Raw genomic sequence first — 20,504 nt, forward strand, 5'->3', positions numbered from 1 at the left:
TTTGAGATCTTGTAAAGCCTTGAAAAACATAAGGTCCATCAGTGAATTTTGTGTAGTTCTATAAATATAGAGTGGGAAGTAGAAAGTGTAATACTCCAGCCATTAAATAAAAAAATATTAGGTCAGTATTTTTCCAAAGTCTTCATAATATAATGCAATTAGGCAGTGCACATCAATGGCAACTAATATCACACATACAGAAAAGAAAGACAGGTGAACAGACATTATCTAGATGTATGCTTTTTCAAAAAAATTTAATTAAATTATAGCCAGGTAGACTGGTGCACGCCTATAGTCCCAGCAGCTTGAGAGGTTAAGGCTGGAGGATTGTAAGTTCAAGCCCAGCCTCAGAAACTTAGCAAGAACCTAAGCAACTTAGCAACACCCTGTGTCAAAATATAAAATACAAAGGACTGGGGATGTAGCTCAGCGGCAATGCACCCCTGGGTTTAATCCCCAGTACCGCAAAAATAAAAAAATTAAAATTTTTAAATTAATTTAAAAACATAAATTAGATCAAACTAAGTCACTAGTTCTAAAGATCAGCTTTCAGGAAAAAAAAGTATATGTTAAATGAAAACAAGGAAGTGATTACAAAAATTCAGAATTTGGGAAATTCTACAACTTAGTTCCTTCAACAAATATGTTGCAAAGAAGTAGAGAAAATCTATAGATTAAAAGAGACTTAAGAGAACAAAAAGTGTGTGAAAACCTTGCTTAGAAAATGATTCAAACATATTAAGACTAAAAATTATTCTGAGAAAATTCAAACACTGGGTGTTTGTTGATATTAAGGAATTATTATTGGTTTTTTTAGGTGAGATAACAGTGGCTGTGTTTTTAAGCAATCTTTTTTCTTCTAGAAATACAAACTGAATTAGTTGTGGATGAAATGATAAGCCTAGAATTCTCAAAATAACCATAGGTGGAGGTAGGGTACCGGATGGGAGCAACTGGGGACATATATAAAATAAAACCAGAGTGATGGTAAACTTGGTGATCATTACAGGGAGATACGGGGTGGTACAGGAACCCTGTCAATTGCACTAATGTTCTCAACTTATATATATTTGAAAATTAGTAAAAAGGTTTTTAAAGTGATAAGCACTTGTTTAAATATTCTTTACTTGTAACACATAATATCTTTAAATATTCTCCATTTTGATAGTTTCTCACATTGCAAAGTTTTTCCACCCAAAGCAGGAAACAAATGAAAACTGCGTGTGCATGTGTTTGTGTGTGTCAGAGCAATACGCTTTCACATACCCATGCAGCTACGTTGCTGGCCTGTGGTCTAGATCGAACTAATGCAGAGAGTCCCAGGCTACGTGGTCCGCAGCATCATGCCCAGAGCGGAAGTGGTGATGGTGAGGTCATTAAACCAGCACATGGGCGGGTGGGGGGACATTATTCCTGGCTACACAGCTTCAGACTTTAACCGTCTCTCCACCCCCCACCCCGAGATTCACCGTGCTTCATGTTCTTTAATAAATTCCTTTTCTACTTAGTGAATTCCTAAGAAGCATGACTCACTTAATGCCCTTGAGAGCTACAACTGTTATGAAAGTGCAGAAGAGCTGGAGATATGGGGAAAATTCTCTTTAAGAAAGTGATTTTCAGCTGCTCCTTGAGAGAATGGATAGGATTCCTAAAAAAAAAAGTCAGGTGACAAGTGTGAAATGGAGAGGGTACCTTCTGGAGGATGGAGTATAAATAAAAACAGAGATGCCAAAATGATAAAGCAGGGACCTAAAAAGAACCCAGCTTGATCACATAGTATAAGCAGGATGGAGATAAGCAGAGAAACCACTACAAGAAAACTATGCTGGAGACAGATCATAGTGGTCTAAACCCATACAAATCTATTTAAATAATAGTTCTACTGAACACTGATTATATGACATTCGCTTTATGTCAACGATCTCATATTATATTCAGAATAATTCTATGAGTGGCTATTTTCATTTTTGTTGTCATTGCAAACTGAGACTCTAAAAGAGTAAACAACTTGCCCAAACTTACACTGCTGCTAAGTAAGAAAATCAAGATTTCAGTTGGTTAGCCTCCAGGACTCAACACTCAGAGAGTACCTCTATTCTATTCCTTAATGATTTGAACCTCCTATCAGAGACAAAGAGGGGTCAAAAAGATTTCCAGAAAGAATTGTCTGTGCTTGAGGATTTTAAACAGTCAGAAAGATATAAGATAGATTCCTTGAATAATCTTGTTTTTATTTCCTGAGCCATAGTAGTGCTTATTGAATTAAATAGTGCCAATTTCTAGAATTATACCAAATATCAGTTATTATATAATACTTGCAGTAAAAGGTTTAGAATAGCAATGCTGAATATGGGGAAATATTCAATATATCTTTGGATTTTATTGTATATATTTTCTTTAATAATTCCTGGATACGAATTTATTTTCTTGTGAGGTATATGTCAGTCATCAAGACCTAAAAAAATGATGAGACAAGGAATTACTTGAAGGTTGTTTAATTTCAGTTAATAAAGATGTCCTGTCTCTGTAATGATAGTCATTGTATAATCATTCTTCTCTGGCTGCTTCTCCCCAGTTCTACAGGTAATTGTTCAAGAAGTTTTCATTTCTAACACCATGCAGTCCATGCTGACCATCCCTGAGGGGCCCAGTCTTCCTAGTCATGTGCACAGCCTGTTTCAGTCTTATTGCTCCTCTTTCTTCTTCCAAGTCATCTCTTCTTGTCCTGAAGATTAGAGAATTGTCCTTCTTCTACTATGGAGGACTGGCCACAAAAGCTGCCTCTTCCATTCTTTCGTGATTGCCACGCTTGTTTAGCCTTGATATCCAAAGCCCACCTGACCTCTGTGCTCTCTCTTCCTCTTCCCTTTCTTGCATTCCAACTTTATCTTCTCCATTGAATCTTTTCTGACCACCTCGACTCAGTGACAAGCCTCTCTTCTGATACCTACTTCCACGGTGATAATGCAATATGACTTAAAACATGATTTCCTACCAATTTGTGTCTTTTCTATAAGGATTCCATTTAAGTCGCCCAATAAATTCCCTGAGAACAGAAACTGGCTGTATTTATGGTGCCCTGCCTCTTTCCAAGCATCTTATGAAATAGGTTGCACACAGAAGATATGCAAATATTTGGCATCTGATACTCTAAGGAACGGTTGGACCACAGGAAAAGAACACTCTTTTAATTTTTTAATTTAAATAATGTAAAATTCCTGATTTTAAAAATGTCATAGAATATTCTCTGTAGAACCTTAAATGTTCCCTCCTAGTAAACATATCCAGATAATGATTTAAATTTTTAAAATTATAAGTAAACACAGAAAGTATACAGGAATATCTGTTACTTGTAAAATCTTGAACATGTCATTCTCCCTATGGAGTGAATTGCTAATCAACTGCCACAGGCATAATTAACACTATCACAAGTTCTAACAAGAACTCAGGAGTCAAAAATCACAAAACATGGAAATTTATTTATTTTTAATACCGGACTCTGAGATCTTAAACATGCATCAGGAAAATAAATATCTATTTCCATTGCAGTCAGAACATTTTCAGGAATACCAAAGTCTTCTAATTTATACATCCTTCAATTTATTTCAAAGTCTATTTAGAAGGGTGGGTTTTATCTTTTCAATAATCAAAACCTTAAAGACTCTTTTGAGTTGTGCTTGTTAACCATAACCCTCAAAAAACAAAGTGTTCTCATTGTACTTTTAAAAACTGGTTTGTGGTGTACTGCTTGTTCTTCAGCCTCCCCAGATTCTTGACCACACACACCACAAATACATTTCAGGTGCAAATTATCTGCACCATTAAATTTTAGAATGTATCCTTCATGCTGATTAAAAAAAAAAAAAACTGAAATACTAGGTTTCCAGGAAGAAAGAGGAAAGCAAATTATCAGTCAATATTTCTATTTTTAGCAGATTATCATAGATTAAACACTAGGGACTTCAGAACATCTAGGCTTTAGATATACCTCCTAGAAAATATCTAATGCTAGGAAACATTTGTAAAAATTTTACATAAAAATTAAAATGCCTTCTGAAACACTTAAACTCAAAAGTGACAGTAGCACCAATCTTTCTAAACATATATACAAATATTTGACTTCAATCTTTTAAAACCCAGAGCAGTTTGAAAGTAGGCCTATAATCAGATGGTGTCCCAGACAAAACAAATAAATTTCAGTCATTCCACCTCAACAACATGAACCTATCCTCCTTTCATTCATTTGCTCAGGCGGCCACAACAAAGTACCACAATTAAGTGGCTTAAACAACAAAATGTATTATCTCAGTTTTTGAGACTGGAAACCAAGAAATGGGCAGGACTGATTCCCTGGCTTCTGGTGACTTACTGGCAATCTGTGATATTCCTTGACTTGTAGAAGTATCTCTGCCTTCATTGTCACTTAGTGTTCTTTGTAGATGCATGATTGTATTCAAATTTTCCCTCTTTATAAAGACACTCATCATGTAGAATTAGGGACCTCCCCACTCCAGTTTTATCTCATCTTAATAATTTACATCTGCAATTGCCCTATTTCCAAAGGTCACATTCAGTAATACAATAAGTTAGAACTTCAATATAGGAATTTGGGGGATAAATAACTCAATGCATAACAGGAATTAAAGATACTCTGCTCACATATTACACAGAATTAACTATGCAGGAATAAATAGGGAAGAAAAAAACGAAGAAAAATCAATCATATTGATGGGATTATCTCTACATATCAAAGTTGCATAGATACATGTCATATCAATAATTCATTTATGCATGCATTCAAGAAAACTTATGAATAATACTAACAATGAATAGGCACAAGTGGGGATACAGGAGTGCACAGGACTTTAGGGACAACCTGACTCATATTTTGTGCCCTGCACAGATGAATAATTCTTTAAATGATTGTTCAACATTTATTTAGAGGCAGTAGGAATAGTTGATATTCTATTAATAAAAACACACACTTTATTTCAAAAGTGTACATTAAACCTAAAATAACATTGACTCCTATTTGAGAAATTCTCTCTGTTCACAGTTTTCTATTTCTCATAAATGAATAGTGTTAATAGTTCATACTCATGAAAGATCAAGGTAGGCTATAAGACAACAGTTACAAATAATTTTTCAACAATATTTGGGAAAGTTATTTTTCTTCCAGATATCATACTGGAAAAGTGGTTTTTACTTTATGTATTCTTTATTTCTTTTTAATTTCTTTTGCAGTTTTTAAATAAGATAAAACTTTGGAAGACACTTAAAAATTCAAACTTTAGATAATAAATCCCTGATTCTCTTGATATTGCACTACATTTCAAAATTTCAGCTGAATATGACTGCTGACTTTGGGAACTAGCTGACTGATTTCAAAGAAGGCAGCACAGCCCCGTGCACCACAAACATATTTCATGTGTTAGTTTTCATCACTATGACCAAAATACCTAAAAATAACAATTTAGAGGGCTGGGTTGTAGTTCAGTGGTAGTGCACTTGCCTAACATGTATGAGGCCCTGGGTTTAATCCTCAATACCACATGAAAATAAATAAATAAAATAAAGGTATGTGTCCATCTACAACAAAACAAAATTAAAAAACAACTTAGAGGAGGAAAAGTTTATTTTAGGCTCACAGTTTCAGAGGTGTCAGTCCATGGTCAGCCAACTCCACAGGATGAGGCAGAAAATCATGGTGGAAGGGCATGACAGAGGAAAATTCTCAGCTCAAGGCAGCCAGTAAGCAAAAGGAGAGATTGAGGTGCCAGGAACAGAATATAAATAGCAAAGGCACCCACCCCCTGCAGTAACCTACTTCCTCCAGTCACACCCCAACAATACCACGCAGTACAGTAGTCCTCAGGTTATTAATCCAACAGAGAGATTAATTAACTGACTAGGTTATAACTCAATCTGATCAATTCACCTTTGAACATTGTTTCATTGTCTCACATGAGCTTTTGAGGGACACCTCATATCCAAACCATAACAGGATACTAAGAGTAACCTCTTAGATTTTCCATTTTGTGGCCCTTTATAGTCAAGGATGTAGGGTAGGAACAATATGCATTTTTTTAGTTATGTAAAGAGTTATTTATGGAACTATAAGTTAGTGAATAGCATATGAGATTTTAGTATCTCATTATGATTTGGAGCCCCAGGAAGCTGTTTGGCTTTCCTCTTAATCAGTTTTGTGAATTAGTAAGGGAAATAACCACATAAATCAGGGAATCTCAAGGTCAAAAACTACCTTGTAGCTAAAGGAAATATCAGAACATCTTTGTGGTCAGTCTTTTCCTAGCTTCACATACCAGGGTTACTGTACAACAGTTATGTACAGACTCTAGATTTAGATGTCTAGGTAAAAAATCCCACTTGTGGCATTTATTAACTAGATGGCCCTGAGTAAATCATTTGACCTGACTTCTGTCTCACTTGCCTCTTGTGAAAAATGGTAATATTGATAGCACCTACTTTATGGGATTTTTGCAGATTAAATATATTGATATCTATAGACTGTTGAGAACAGTGCCTGGTACATACTAGGTACAAATATTCCCTATTAAGTGAAGTATGCACTAGATCTGTGAACTATTTTGTGTGATGTTAAGTGTTAACTTGAACTTAACGTATTTCTTAGTTGTCATGGAGTGAGTTGTGAAGCTGCCAGGTTCTATCCAATAAGCCTCCTAAAAGGAAAAGATTGATTTCTCTTTCTGGGTAGCACAACCCACAAGGAGATGCTTTCTGATCATGCTGATCCTGTCAGACATGCTGCAAAAAGCATTTTGCTAAACAGAGGAGAACACCAGCATAGTGTGTACTCAGCTTCCCAAGGTGCCTTTCCACTATTAGCAGACTGGCTTCTGCCAGATAGTTGACAACATGTGTCCCATATCTCCTTTTATCTCCTTCTGGCTACAAAAACTGATGTTGAAATTTTATTGCCGTGTTAACAGTATTGTATTAAGAGGTAGAACTTTCAAGAGGTGATTAGATCATAAGGGATCTGCCCTCATGCATAGATTCATGGCCCTGCTGCAAGGGTAGGTTCGTTATAAAAGATGAGTTCATTTTCAATCTCTCTCTCCCCTCTCCTTTTTACCTCCCTTCCTTCTTTGCTCCCTCCCTCCCTGGGACAACACATAGGAAGACCCATACATGGCAGCACTTTGGTCTTGGACTTGCGATATTCCAAACTGTGAGGAAATAATTTCTGTTCTTTATAAATTACCCAGCCACTGCTATTCTATATAGCAGCACAAGATGGGCAAAGACAATATCTTTACAATTAGTTCCTTATTGGACCTCCCTGAGTCAATTTTATTATGCAGCAATTGTCAAGCTCTTTAGTAAAAGAAGACTTAAGCAGTCAGTAGTAGATGGGTGACACCTAATTACTGAAACTTAATTACTGTCATGTGATTATAAAAGCAAGATTTGGGTCCAAATATCTTGAATGTTTAATAGCAGCAACAGTTTTATACCTGTTCTTCGCAGCTCCACTGACAACATCGCTTTGTGCCCAGGCACATTGACTCATGCCTTTCATGAAAGCTTTACTCTGTACCCCCATGTAAGGATATTCTGGAAGCAGAAACAGCCTTGTAGTTGGGTGAGGAGACAGAATCCTCCATAGATTGGAAGGATACAGAGTGTATACGGAGGGACCAGGATCAAGTCCCCTACTATAATGGGTTATACAGTTGATTTAAGGAAAGAGTAATGGGACCCACACAAATATGTTTACCAGCCAGGTATTTGTACACCACTTATTCGTTAAGAGAAAATGATTTCTATTATCTTTGACAATCTCTTTAGTACAAATTTTGGTAAGGATATTTAAAATGCCAAGTAACAAACTCAGATAATTGCTGATTCTTCTTGGGGTATTTCACACGTAATCTAATCATTTCTAACATAAAGAATAGAGTTTATTTATACAGGCACACAGATAACAATGTTTACACTGAAATACTCTTAAATATAAAAGATTCTTATGTGGTTTTGGTTTATTTTTGCCATAATCGTTGATATATACAAATTGTTAAGCTATAAGTAGGATAAAGATGAGAAAAGTGATGCACAGAAACTGACTAGTTTTGTGGCCTTAGGCAAGTTGTTCAACCATTCTAAATCTCAGATTTTTTGTCTGTACAATATGGTCATTGCGATAAATATATGTGATAATAGATGAAAAGTTCTCTTCTCAATGCAAAGCATACAGAATGAATTCAATCAATTTTACTTTTAAGATCCAAATGAAATGTAAATGGATTAAGAATTTTAAGCCCTCAGTTGAATATCTGATATCATTGCCTTAAGGCAATATATAATTATATTATTAGATAAAAGTTTGGAGATAATCTCAGTTGTTCAAGACACAGGAGCTTAAACAAGTTCAGGACTTGCTTGAGAAAGCAGGAAAGATCACAGAGCTGAACCCTGACCAAGGGTCTACTTTTGGTTTAGAAAAACACAGAACCAGCATATTTAAAAATAATGGGGGGGGAGGGAAGGGTTAGTGTTAGGGTTAGAGTTAGGGTTAGGGAGGGGGGGCAAGTATGGAGGAAGGAAGTACTGTATAGAGGATAAAGAGGGGGTGGGAGGGGTGGGGGAAGGGAAAAAATAACAGAATGAATCAAACAACATTACTCTATGTAATTTATGATTACACAAATGGTATGCCTTTACGCCATGTACAACAGAGAAACAACATGTATCCCATTTGTTTACAATAAAAAATAAATAAATAAATAAAAATTAAATCTATACAAAATAGTTAGCATAACTATACTCAGTATACCACATCCCCAGAATGGTCATCCCAGACACCTGTGCTTCTTAGAAGTGTCCTATTATGTCAGGTTGTTCAGTTCTCCCAGGATCTTTCACCACAATCCTGTGGTGTTTATATTAACAGATAAGTGACATGATTCCAGAGATCCGATCTTTGGCATTAGTCTACCACTTTCAGGCCTGGTCCAATCTTGGGTTTGGTTCCCTACTGATGAGCCATCTGGCAGGAACCAATATGCTTCTAGCCCTGGAAACTACAGGAAAGAAAATGAAATGGAGATAGCAGGAGAAGCCAAAGCCAAGTGCTCTCTTCTGCTCAGAGTCCGCGGTTCAGTTTATGAAAGAATGTGTGCAAAAATGCCAGTAGACATGAGGATCTCAGAGTCTTCTGAGTAAATTTTGGTCTTTCCACAATTTCTGGCATTAAAAAAAATGATTAAAAGCATATTCAAACATCAATTTTTCTATTTCTAAAACTCTAACATCCAAACCCTGTTCCCTTAAAGTCTTAGATGTTAATGGGGTATTAGAGACTCTAATGGCAATCTCCTAAACACCAGCCACACTGACAACATTCCCCTTGGATGGCAGCCAGCACATTGATAGATTCCGTTATTGGAAAGTCCTTAGGAACACTCAACTGAAAAAATGCCATTCTGTAACTTCCAGGTGCTAGCCAGAAAGTCAAGCCTAAAACCACAGAGTTTCAAAGTTGGCAAGACTCTCAAGATCACTTTACCCTCCGGAACGTCTCTCAAACAAATCAAATTTCTTTTCCATATTACAGCCCAAATTAGTTACCTTTTGCTGCATAACAAACCATCCCAAAAACAAACATACAATATAATTACGAGCATCAGTGCATTAGTCAGGTTTTTTTTTTAATCTCTGTGATGAAATATCTAAGAAAACTAACTTAAAAGAGGAAAGATTTATTTTGGCTCACAGTTTTAGAGGTTTCCATCCATGTCAGCTGGCTCCATTGCTATGGACCTGTGGTGAGGCAGAACATTATGAAGGAGAAAGCATGGTAGAGCAGAACTACTCAGCTCAAGGCAGCTGGGAAAGGAAAAGAGAGATCAAAGAAGGATCTAGGGACAAGATATACACTTCCAAGGAACTACTCCTGTGACCCACTTCCTCCAGCCAGGCTCAACCACCATCTCCCAATAATACCATCAAATTATGAATCCATCAATGATAACCACTGATGAGGGTACAGCCCCCATTATCTTATCACTTCCCAAAATTCCCACCTCTGAACATTGCTGCACTGAGGATAAAACCTTCAAAAATAAGTCTTTGGGGGACATTCCTAATTCAAACTGTAACAGACAGCTAGATGACTGTTCCAGTTCATCCAGTGCAGCTGTGACTGGATGCTCTATAATGACCTAATTCACATGTCTGACAATTAGGGTGGTGGTTCTGGGGGTAGCCTCAGCTGGGACAGTCTGTCTTCGTTCCACATGGTGTCTCCTCCTCCAGTAAGACAGCCAGGGCTTCTTGCGTGGTATCTCAAGGATCCAAAGAGCAATATTTTCAAGCCTCTGGTGTGCTGTTTTCTAATGTCTTTTTGCTCAAAAACAAATCACACCATATACTGTTAGATAGCGCTTCCCTTTTCAATTAATGTCCTTCCCAGAGCCTCAGATTGCAACCTTATTTGTAAATAGAGTTGTTGCTCATGTAATTAGTTAAGTTAAAGTGAGGCCATCCTTGACTAGGGGTGGGTCTTTAATTCAACATTATTAGCATCCTTATAAAAAAAAAAAAAAGAGGTACAGAAACATACAGGAAGAACACCAAGTGATAACTGTGGTAGCTAGCTTTGAGAACTATGGGAGAGTAGATTCTACTGTTTTTAAGCCTCCCCATTTGTGGTAGTTAGGCAGCCCAAGGAAATTAAACACACATGGCCAAGTGGTGATTCAAGGGATGGCTGGCCACTAAATGAGAAGATCTGAAACATCATATTACAAATTGATGTCCACACAGGGATGAGAAGAGTCTGTGGCCATGTTTTTAATCTACCAGAGATCCCTTCCTGTATATGTTATAATATTTCCCATTATCATCCTCTCCAGGAAATTCCTAGAACAAGGTATCAAAACCCTTTGCATATAGGTTACTTTAGTAGGATTGCAATTTATTCATAAACCTCTTAAAAGGCAGGCCACAATGTTACTACATACTTCAAACATCTCTTCAGAAATGCTATTCAGTCTTGCATTAGTAGGTTTTATTTAGCTGCAAGTAATAGAAACTTCACTAACAGGGGCCTAAGTGAAACTCTATTATTTTGCTTAACAAGAACTCTGGTAATAGCTAATCCTGATTGGCAACTTCATAATGTCAGCTGTTGTATCAAAACCTCTAAAATTCTCTTAATCTGTCCTCCATGGTTGAAAGAAGTCTCCTATATCATAATCTGTATATCATATTTGTATGTGGTCATGTCCAAATGGAGGTGAAGGGCTGGACAGAAAAGCGAGAGCGGTTTCCTATTGTCTTTGTCCTGTCATCAGGAAGGAAATAGACCTCCCAGAAAATTCACACAATCTCTTCGGGCCAGATTGAGCTATATCATGAATCCTAGCTCCCTGAAGACTTTGAACACTAGTTTCTACTTTGTCAGTTCTACTGTGTATACCAGCAAGGGAGGAAAAGACCAGGACACCTTTTGAGTGTAGTATTTAGACAGCCAACCAGATGTACCTTCCCCAAAACACATTAAAATCTGAGGCATGGCATACTGATGAGGTCACTTTTATGGAAGGAGTTTTTAGAAATAACAACAAAATTCTAACCAACTCTTTAAGTTACTGTATTTGTGTTTATCATAGCAATTAAGTATAAGGGTTCAGCAGTGGTACTGGGTTCCACTCCCATCCTCTAATTTACCACATAAGTGACTGTGGATAATTACTTCATTTATCTAGGTCTCAGATTCTGCATCTGAGAGATAGAGAGAAAATAGTCATACCTATTGACAGTGTTGCAAAGATTGCATACCACTTATTACAATTTCTGGTACATTGTAAATATTTAAAATATATATTAGTCTGTTTTCTGCTACTACAATGAAATGCCTGAGGTTAGTTAACTTATAAAAAAAATCATTTTGGCTTATAGTTCTGGTCCGAGGACAAGGGGCCACATCCAGTAATAGCCTTTTACTGACAGAGTCCCAAGACTACACATGATGAGAGACAGGAAGTACACATGTGTCTTTTCTGGTCTAGCTCCCTCTTCTTATAAATCCACCTGTTTTCAATCATGAGAGCTTCATCCTGGTGACTTTATCTAATTCTAGTCACCCCCAAGGGCTCCTCCTCTAAATGTCAGTCAAATGGTTTTTACCCTCTTAATATGTCACAATAGAATAAAATTTCAGCACATGAACCCTTTGGGGAAACTGTTAAACCATATCCAAACCTAGCAAATATCACCCATTATTATTATCTCTAAGCCTGCTCCCACTATTGCATTAGGTAAGAGACAGAGATGGGACAAAGAACAACCAGGTTAATTATATGTATTTACATAAAGAAACCTGCAAAAACACATACAGAACTACTAAAATGGATCACCTATGGTGGATAGAAAGGAGACTTTCTAATGTATATTCTAATGTCTTTTAGTTACATGAATATGTGTTATCTAGTAAAAAAAAAAAAAAAGTTGAAAGTCCCCATTATGTACTTAAGTCAATTTGGTTCATGATTTTACAAAGTCTGTAAGGAAAAAACGTTTGCCAAAATGTTATGGCAGTTATCTTCCAGTGATTGAGTTAAGAATGTTTGTTTACTTATTTTTACTTTTCTGAAACTATCCTGTGGTGGGCAGCATGATGCCCCCAGACCACAGTGACATCTAGGTCTTAACTGCTGAAATCTGTGACTATGTGACGTTACAGGGCAAGGAGGAATTAAAGTTGTTGATAGAATTAAGACTGATAATGGTCACAAAATAAAGAGATCATTCTAGATTATCTGGATGAACCCAATATAATCACAAAGGTCCTTTTATGCAGAAGAGAGAGGGAGAAGAGTCAGAGTCAGCATGGTAGAATTGAGAAAGACTCCCCTGGCCACTGCTGGTTGCAGAAGGTGGGAGGAGACATCAGCCAAGGATTCCCTGCAGCCTCCAGAGGCTGAAAAGGCAGAATATGGATTCTCCTTGGAGCTCTAGAAAGGACCATGACTTGCTGACTCCTTGACATTAACCCAGTGATACCAGTTTTGGACCTCTGATCTTGTGTGAGCAAGCTGTACCATTAACACAGAAAGGACACATTTATGTCTTTCCATAATGCCAGAATTTATTGAATAACAATAAATTCACAAGCTACATTAATTTCATTGGCTTTAATAAACTGAATACTCTTGGTTTCTCTTGGTAGACATGACCATGGCAATCACATATTCTTTCTTTCATTCCAATCTCTACACTCAAGTCACACTTCACAACTTACACAATGATATATAGGTGTCAGATTGGCTGAAAAAGGGTTAAGGACACCACCACTTTATAAAGAGTACAAAGATACAAATAACTTTGCATTTGCAGGTGGTCAGGTAAGGATTTAAAGAACCGAGCCACATAACTGTCAATGTGCAGAGTGGTCAAGGTGAAGCACCAGACAGATGGCAGATCAGAAGTGGACAGTGTCATGGTCAGGAAAAACCACACTGAGCTGAAGCCTGGGGATGGGCAAAAATTCATTGCTGTGGCAATCATCCTGGGCAAGACCCATAATGAGTGGCCAGGCGACAGGTCAGTGTGCAGTGCCTCAGTCTGGGGGTGCTCTTCCTTTTATAAATCTTAGATAGGGGGTTGGTTACATATGGTGTGATTGATAAGCTCATGTATCTGCTGTACTTGATGAAATTTAATATGCCATGTGCTCTGCACTTCTGATTTAATTTGGTATCTCACAAGTGGTAATTTTTATTAGTACATGTAAATTATTTATTAGTTTGTGACTTATGGTTATGCTGGGCAGACAATGGTTGTGTACTTGTACCTTGGCATTTATATTAAAATGGAATAACTCAGAGCAGAGTGGAGTAACCCAGAGCAGGCACAGCCCACACTCGCTACAGACTTCTACAATTATAAGGAAATATGTTTGTGTTAAGTCATTGTGTTTATTATAATTTATTATAGTAGCAATAGAATATGACCAATATAAATCCCCACATATTAAATAATGAATGTTATTTTAAATATCAGGAAAAAATAATATTTTGAAAATATTCTTCTTATAAGCAAACTTGAAGTATAACCAGAGCACAATATTCCATTGCTGAAATATAAGTGTACAGGAGATGATCCACACCTTCTCTTATAATTGTTCTGAGACTTAGCTCCAAGGCACCTGAGCAATCTTCAAAATGCATAAAGAGGCAAAGCAAGAGTTCCCAGACTCCTGGTATTGATTTTTTTTTTCATTCTGTTCATTCCCTAGTCCTTCACCTATGCCCCTCAGGTAACAGGCATTCTTCACATATCTAGTCTTCAGTAAAAGTGTACATTTTATAAGAAATATTCTTAAAAATCAAACTGTAAAAAGGTAAGACTCATACCAGAAAACATCATTTTTTTAATAGCAGGAAACATTCTGAGATACCAGACATAAATCTGTTTCTAATGTGGTGTACCTAGTTTTCCAGAGAACAGGAAATTGCCTGTTTATAAATGCATTGTCATCATGACAATGGGAAAAAGAACAGGAATTGCATGAATTCCTTTGTTCTTCATTGTATGTTACAAATGTAGAGACAGAAAAACTTCGTAGCTTTTTAAAATAAAAAGTAAAGTAGTTGGAAGGTCTTAAAGAATGCAAGATAAGTGGTCCTTATAAGAAAAGAGCTTAACTTAGACTTTTAAATTGCTTATGTTTTTCCTGATTACTCAGATAATACATGCTCAATGTAAAAATGTTAGAAAATACAAAAAAGTACATAAAATATTAATCATTTATCCTCAGAGGAAGTCATTGCTAAAATCTCTTATATTTTGCTTCCATTTATACATTTTAAAGATATAGTAAAATGTAGCATATATAATTTTTTACCTTGTTCCTTGCATTAATATTAAAACAGCAGCCTTTCACTTGGAATGTAAAACTGTACAGCCATAATTTTCACATTATATAATTTTCATATTTGCATTCATCATACCTATACCAAAAAAATTCACACTTTCTTTGTGTTGAATAATTAGTTTGCTTCTTACTGTTCATTATTACAAATAATGCTGCAACAAACAGCTTTATACATAATGATTTTTCTACATTACCAATTCTTTCTTCAGAATCAATGCTTAGAAGTGACTAGCTGTGCTAAAATGTATGAATATTTTTAAGAATCTAATACATATGTCTATAATTCTTCCAGAAGATGTAACTACTTATCCTTAAGCAATGTTTGAGATTTTCTGTGGTCATTCCTTGGTATTCAAAGAATATTGGTCCCAGGACACCCAGCAAATACCAAAATTCAAGGCTATTCAGTTTCATATAAACATTGTAGCATTTGTATATAACCTACACAAATCCCTCCTATAGTTTACATCTCTAGTATAAGATTACTTAAAATACCTAAAACAATGTAAATGCTATGTAAATAGGCATTAAATGTATTATTTAGGAAATAATGACAAGGCAAAAAGTATTATTTATGTGTGTGTATATATATATATATATATATATATGTATGCATACACACACAATATTTTTTCAAATATCTTCAGTCCATAGTTGGTTGGATCTGTGGATACAGAATCTGTTTATACAGAGAAATGACTATACATTACCAATTCTTAGAAGCACATGTTATTATTATTATTAAATCTTATACCCTCAATAAGCACAGAATAGTTTTTTATATTTACTTAATACATTTTACTTAGAATGAATACTCCATTATATCCTCTTTTGTAAATTTTCTAGTCACATAATTTGTCACTTTTTTTTTTTAGTTAACTTACACCAACATAAGAGATTACTGTTTGAGTGACAAGAGTAATCATTTATTATGGAATCAGTTTCACATCTAATATACCCAGGATATCTCCCTTGACAAGTGAGATATGACCCTTCCAAATATTACCCCAAAACAGTATTTATATCCATTGAAAAAATGACTAATGAATGGTAAGAAATAAGTAATTCTCAGAACCTTCCTAAAAAGTATTACATTCAGAAATTGGTAGTTCAGGGCTGGGGTTGTGGCTCAGTGGGTTGTGGCTTGCCTAGCACATGTGAGGCACTGGGTTCGATCCCCAGCACCACATTAAAAGTAAATAAATAAAGTTATAAAAAAAAAGAAACTGGTGATTCAGAGGAAGTTCATACTTACCTAGAAAATTTCTAATGGAAGGAAATGCCAGTAGTCAGAGCAGAGTCAAGTACACAAAATAGGGATGAGAAAGTTCCCTAGTCTGTTGGATGTCCATGGAGAAGATTCTCTTTAAGAGGGGTTCCTCTATTGAACAAGGTATCCTTATATCCCTATGCTATATTCCTGTATGAAGTTTGCTCCTTGAAACTTCCACTTGCCTACTTAGAATGATATGTGTGTGGCAAAATGCTACACCTTGTTTAGAATCCTTTTTTTTAAAAAAAGTAAATATTTATGTACTAATCTCCTCAAGAAGACTGCAAGACAGACACCATGCATATTAGTTAGGATTACTTTGGTTTCTACTAACAGAGAATCCAAGTAAAAACGGGTAAAAACAACAAGGTATTATCATCTTGTATTAAAAGAAGTAGTAAAATAGGCTCTTCTAGGGTAATCAAGTCTGTGGGCCAACATGACTGGACTTAAGCTGGCATCTCTGTGATCTTGGGAAATGACATCTTAGAGTTTTCAGTTAGCCACCATAATTCTAAATATTCTGTCGTCAAACAACAATGTCCTGAAACAACAAATAGGATATTTTATCCATTTTATCAGGAAAGAAATAGTCCACAGCAGAATTCCTCTTTCAATAAATTTATCAGAATTGGTCACAAAGCCCACCCTAAGTAATAGCAAAGGGGAACAGCATTGCTATAATTGTGGAATCATGATTTGTTGCTGGACTAGACTTATTTGCTCCCCTACTGTGTTAGTCAGCTTTCCATCAGTGTGACAAAATACCTGAGAGAATCAAAAGAAAAGGTTTCCTTTGGCTCATCGTTTTAGAAGCTTCAATCCATGGTTGCTTGGCCCTGTGGCTTTGGGCCTGTGTCAGCATACTACTTCATGGCAGGAGCACAAGGCAGAGAGGCTTGTTCATCTTATAGCAACGAGGTAGCAAAAATAGACAGGGTCCCAATATCCTCTTCAAGTGCATGTCCCCAGCGATCGATTTCTCTCTCACTTGCCCCACCTCCAAATGGTGTCACAGGCTGGCAATCAAGCCTTTAGCATGAGGGCCTTTCGGGTCACTTATCCAAACCATAGCAACTGCACATAGACTAATTCCAGCTTCTGTTGGGAAGGAAAAAAGCAGAGTTTAGCAAGTGATGTGTCTACCACCTCATGTCTTATCAATTTATATTTCCCTAGAATCTAGTAAAGTACTCTTTGCATAGTATGTTCAAAGCAAATATTTGTAGGCTAAGTTAATAAATGAAAGCAAATATTTGGAATCCTTTGTAAAATATCACCAGTGATTTCCTTTTGCCAAGATTATTTAAGAACTATGAAATAGTATCATATTTGTAGAATACTAAAAGGTTAACATTCATGAAAACTCATCATTATTTCCTTGAATGAAGAGATATTGTGAATTGGATAGTGTCAGAATTCTTTGAAATGACAAATAAATAAATAACAAAAATAGGTCATACTTGTTTGACAAATTTGGGCGGATTAAAGGAAATATTTTTAAAGGAAATATTCAGAACTGTGCACAGTGGCTTTATCAGTTACTTTAAATTGACATCAACAGTAATGCTGCTTTTCTATTTTCAGATAATTAGGTTACTTAAACATGCCTAATTAGCAAAGAATTATTGCATTTGCTACTTACTGGGTTGGTTCCCATCTCTATGCTCACATGAAACTATCATTGTGACAGACTATCATGTTATATATCCTCAAAGTCACTTTCCCTCCTCTCTGAGGATAGGTCATGTTCAGTGGGTTTTTTACAAAGGGCTGTGTGCTTCCAGTAGTGAGTCATAGATATTCTGTGGAGTATATTATGAAGACATTCACCAATATCTTCTATGTAGCTTGTTCTGTGTTTCACCATATTTATGCCTGGTTATTTAGTAACTATCAATCCTTTTTACCCCAAGAGAACCAGCGCTTTTTTGTAGCAGTGGCTAAACCTGGTTAGAAGTTTTGTTTTGTTCTATTTTGTTTTGTTTTGTTTTGTTTTGTTTTGGTTTGGTTTGGTTTGGTTTGGTTTGGTTTGGTTTGTGTTTTTTGCACTTGAAGAAATAGCCTCATCAAATCCCATTGATCTTCAGGGACCTCAGCACCAACCAGGCCAGCATACTAGGCCATTCAGCATACTGTAACAAACTACTACAAACTGGGTGGCTTATAAACAACAAAAATTTACTTTTCACCATTCTGGCAACTGGGAAGTCCAAGATCAAGGCTGTGGCAGTTTGGGTACCTGAAGAGGGTGCATTTCTGGCTCAAATACTGTACTATCATCAGTTGCTGGATGGAACTGGAAGTTTTCTGGAGTCTCTTAGCATTCTCTGGAGGCTCTACCCTCCTGGCCTAGTCACCTCCCAAAGCACCCCCCACCCTGCCTTCCTGATACCTTCACAGTGGAGATTAGGTTTCAACATATGGATTGGGGTTGGGCCGGGGAGCAAACATTCAGCTCCTCATCAGAGGCACAAATTTCAGACCTACAGAGTGTATCTTCCAAGACATAAAGTCTTTGTAATTCCAGCCTCTGCTATTTGTTCCCTCAGTCCTAGTTGCTTTCTGCCATTGCTACCCTAAAATTCCTCAGAACTGCAGGGTGAGGTGACACACACCTGTAATCCCAGCAGCTCAGGAGGCTGAGGCAGAACAATTGTGAGTTCAAAGCCAGCCTCAGCAAAAATGAGGTGCTAAGCAACTCAGTGAGACCCTATCTCTAAATAAAACAGAAAATAGGGCTGGGGATGTGGCTCAGTGATCTAGTGCCCCTGAGTTCAATTCTCGGTTACCCGACCACCTGCAAAAAAATACTACCTTAGAACTTTCTTTTGATCCTTTCTGTTGCCTAGTTAACAACTTCATCACGAGTTTTTATATTAAAATCTCTCTGCTCAAATCACTTGTTCCCTGACTGGTACAGTCTACAAGTTCATTGAGTTTGTTTTACAAATCCATGGCATGAAGTATATACCATGGTTAAGATAACATTGTTATCCCATTCTAGGCAGATATTGTTTGATATTATCCAGGGTGGGGTACCCTGGAGCTTAGTGGTGCTTGCAGAAGGAGCAGAGAAAGACCAATGGGTGCTCTTATCCTTTTCCCTATATCCCTAAGATGGCCTAAACTTAACATCAGTAAAATGAAGTCCCTACAGTTTCCTGAACCCTTTCTTGAGGAGGTTATTTAGCTATTTCCCTAATGTAATTTGAACATGTCCCTTGGGGTATCTCACTTCCCCAACCCAAATGCCTTATTAAGCACCCCCTCTGTTAAATACAATACTCCCACAGAAGGAATTCCAATGATCACATTTCTTCCCCTCTTGCTACAACTCCAGTGATATTTTACCATTCCTTGGAGTTCAGCATCATAGAAACAAAAGAATATAGAGGTTACATAATTTGTTCATTTTATATTCAACCAGTGTCTCATCCCAGGCCATCTGGTTTTTTATCTCTCTACTATAAACCTGACCTGAAACAGGAACAACTCAAATCTGGTGGCCTCACAATTCTCTAGAGAACAGATGCAATCCAAGGCTTCCATTTCTTCAATTGTTTTGGTTCAAAACATCCAGAAATGACTGCTGAGCAGTCAATAAGTCTGAAAATGAATGTTCTCAAGAAAACTTTGTTCAGCAGCAACATAATGGACCTTTAAACTAGACCCCCATGATTTGGCTTTAGCTAGCATCTGAAGGAATTTATGGCAGACTTTTAAGACATGATTCCAGTTCTTAAGGAATTGACACCCAGGATTGGACCCAAGAAGTAACTGCACAAAGCAATAATAGTAAATAAGTGCAATAGACTCAGTGGTAGAGAACTTCCTGAGGGTTGCATTGCTCTGGGAAGGTTTCGAGGAGAATTCAAGGCTGAAAGTTGCCCACTAACCAATGAATTAAGTGGGGTGTCAATGTTGTTCAACCTGTATCAAATTAGACTCTGAGCATAAAATTTTATCTCAATCTATCTTCAAAAAGACAACAAAAGACAGAAAATTCAGGCTATAATCTAACACTGTCAGGGCATCATCTAAAAATCTATTACATAGGAGTATTGCAGAGGATGTGGGCCAGTTTTTCAAGACAGGTCAAATTGTATATTGATTTTCAACTTTTCTTAAATCTACTTCCACAGACAATGTCTCTAAGCAATGCTACCATCATACCATCTGAAAAGGCATTTTGATCCTCATAGTCCAAAGATTCCAAAGCAGAAAATTAATAATTCTTTATGTTAAACTTTCCCTTGCCTAATTATGTGATCTCTCTTCTGATTTGACCCAAACTAAAAAAATTAT

This window comes from Sciurus vulgaris, assembly GCF_902686455.1.
Source record: "Sciurus vulgaris genome assembly, chromosome: 9".
NCBI classification, from domain to species: Eukaryota; Metazoa; Chordata; class Mammalia; order Rodentia; family Sciuridae; genus Sciurus; species Sciurus vulgaris.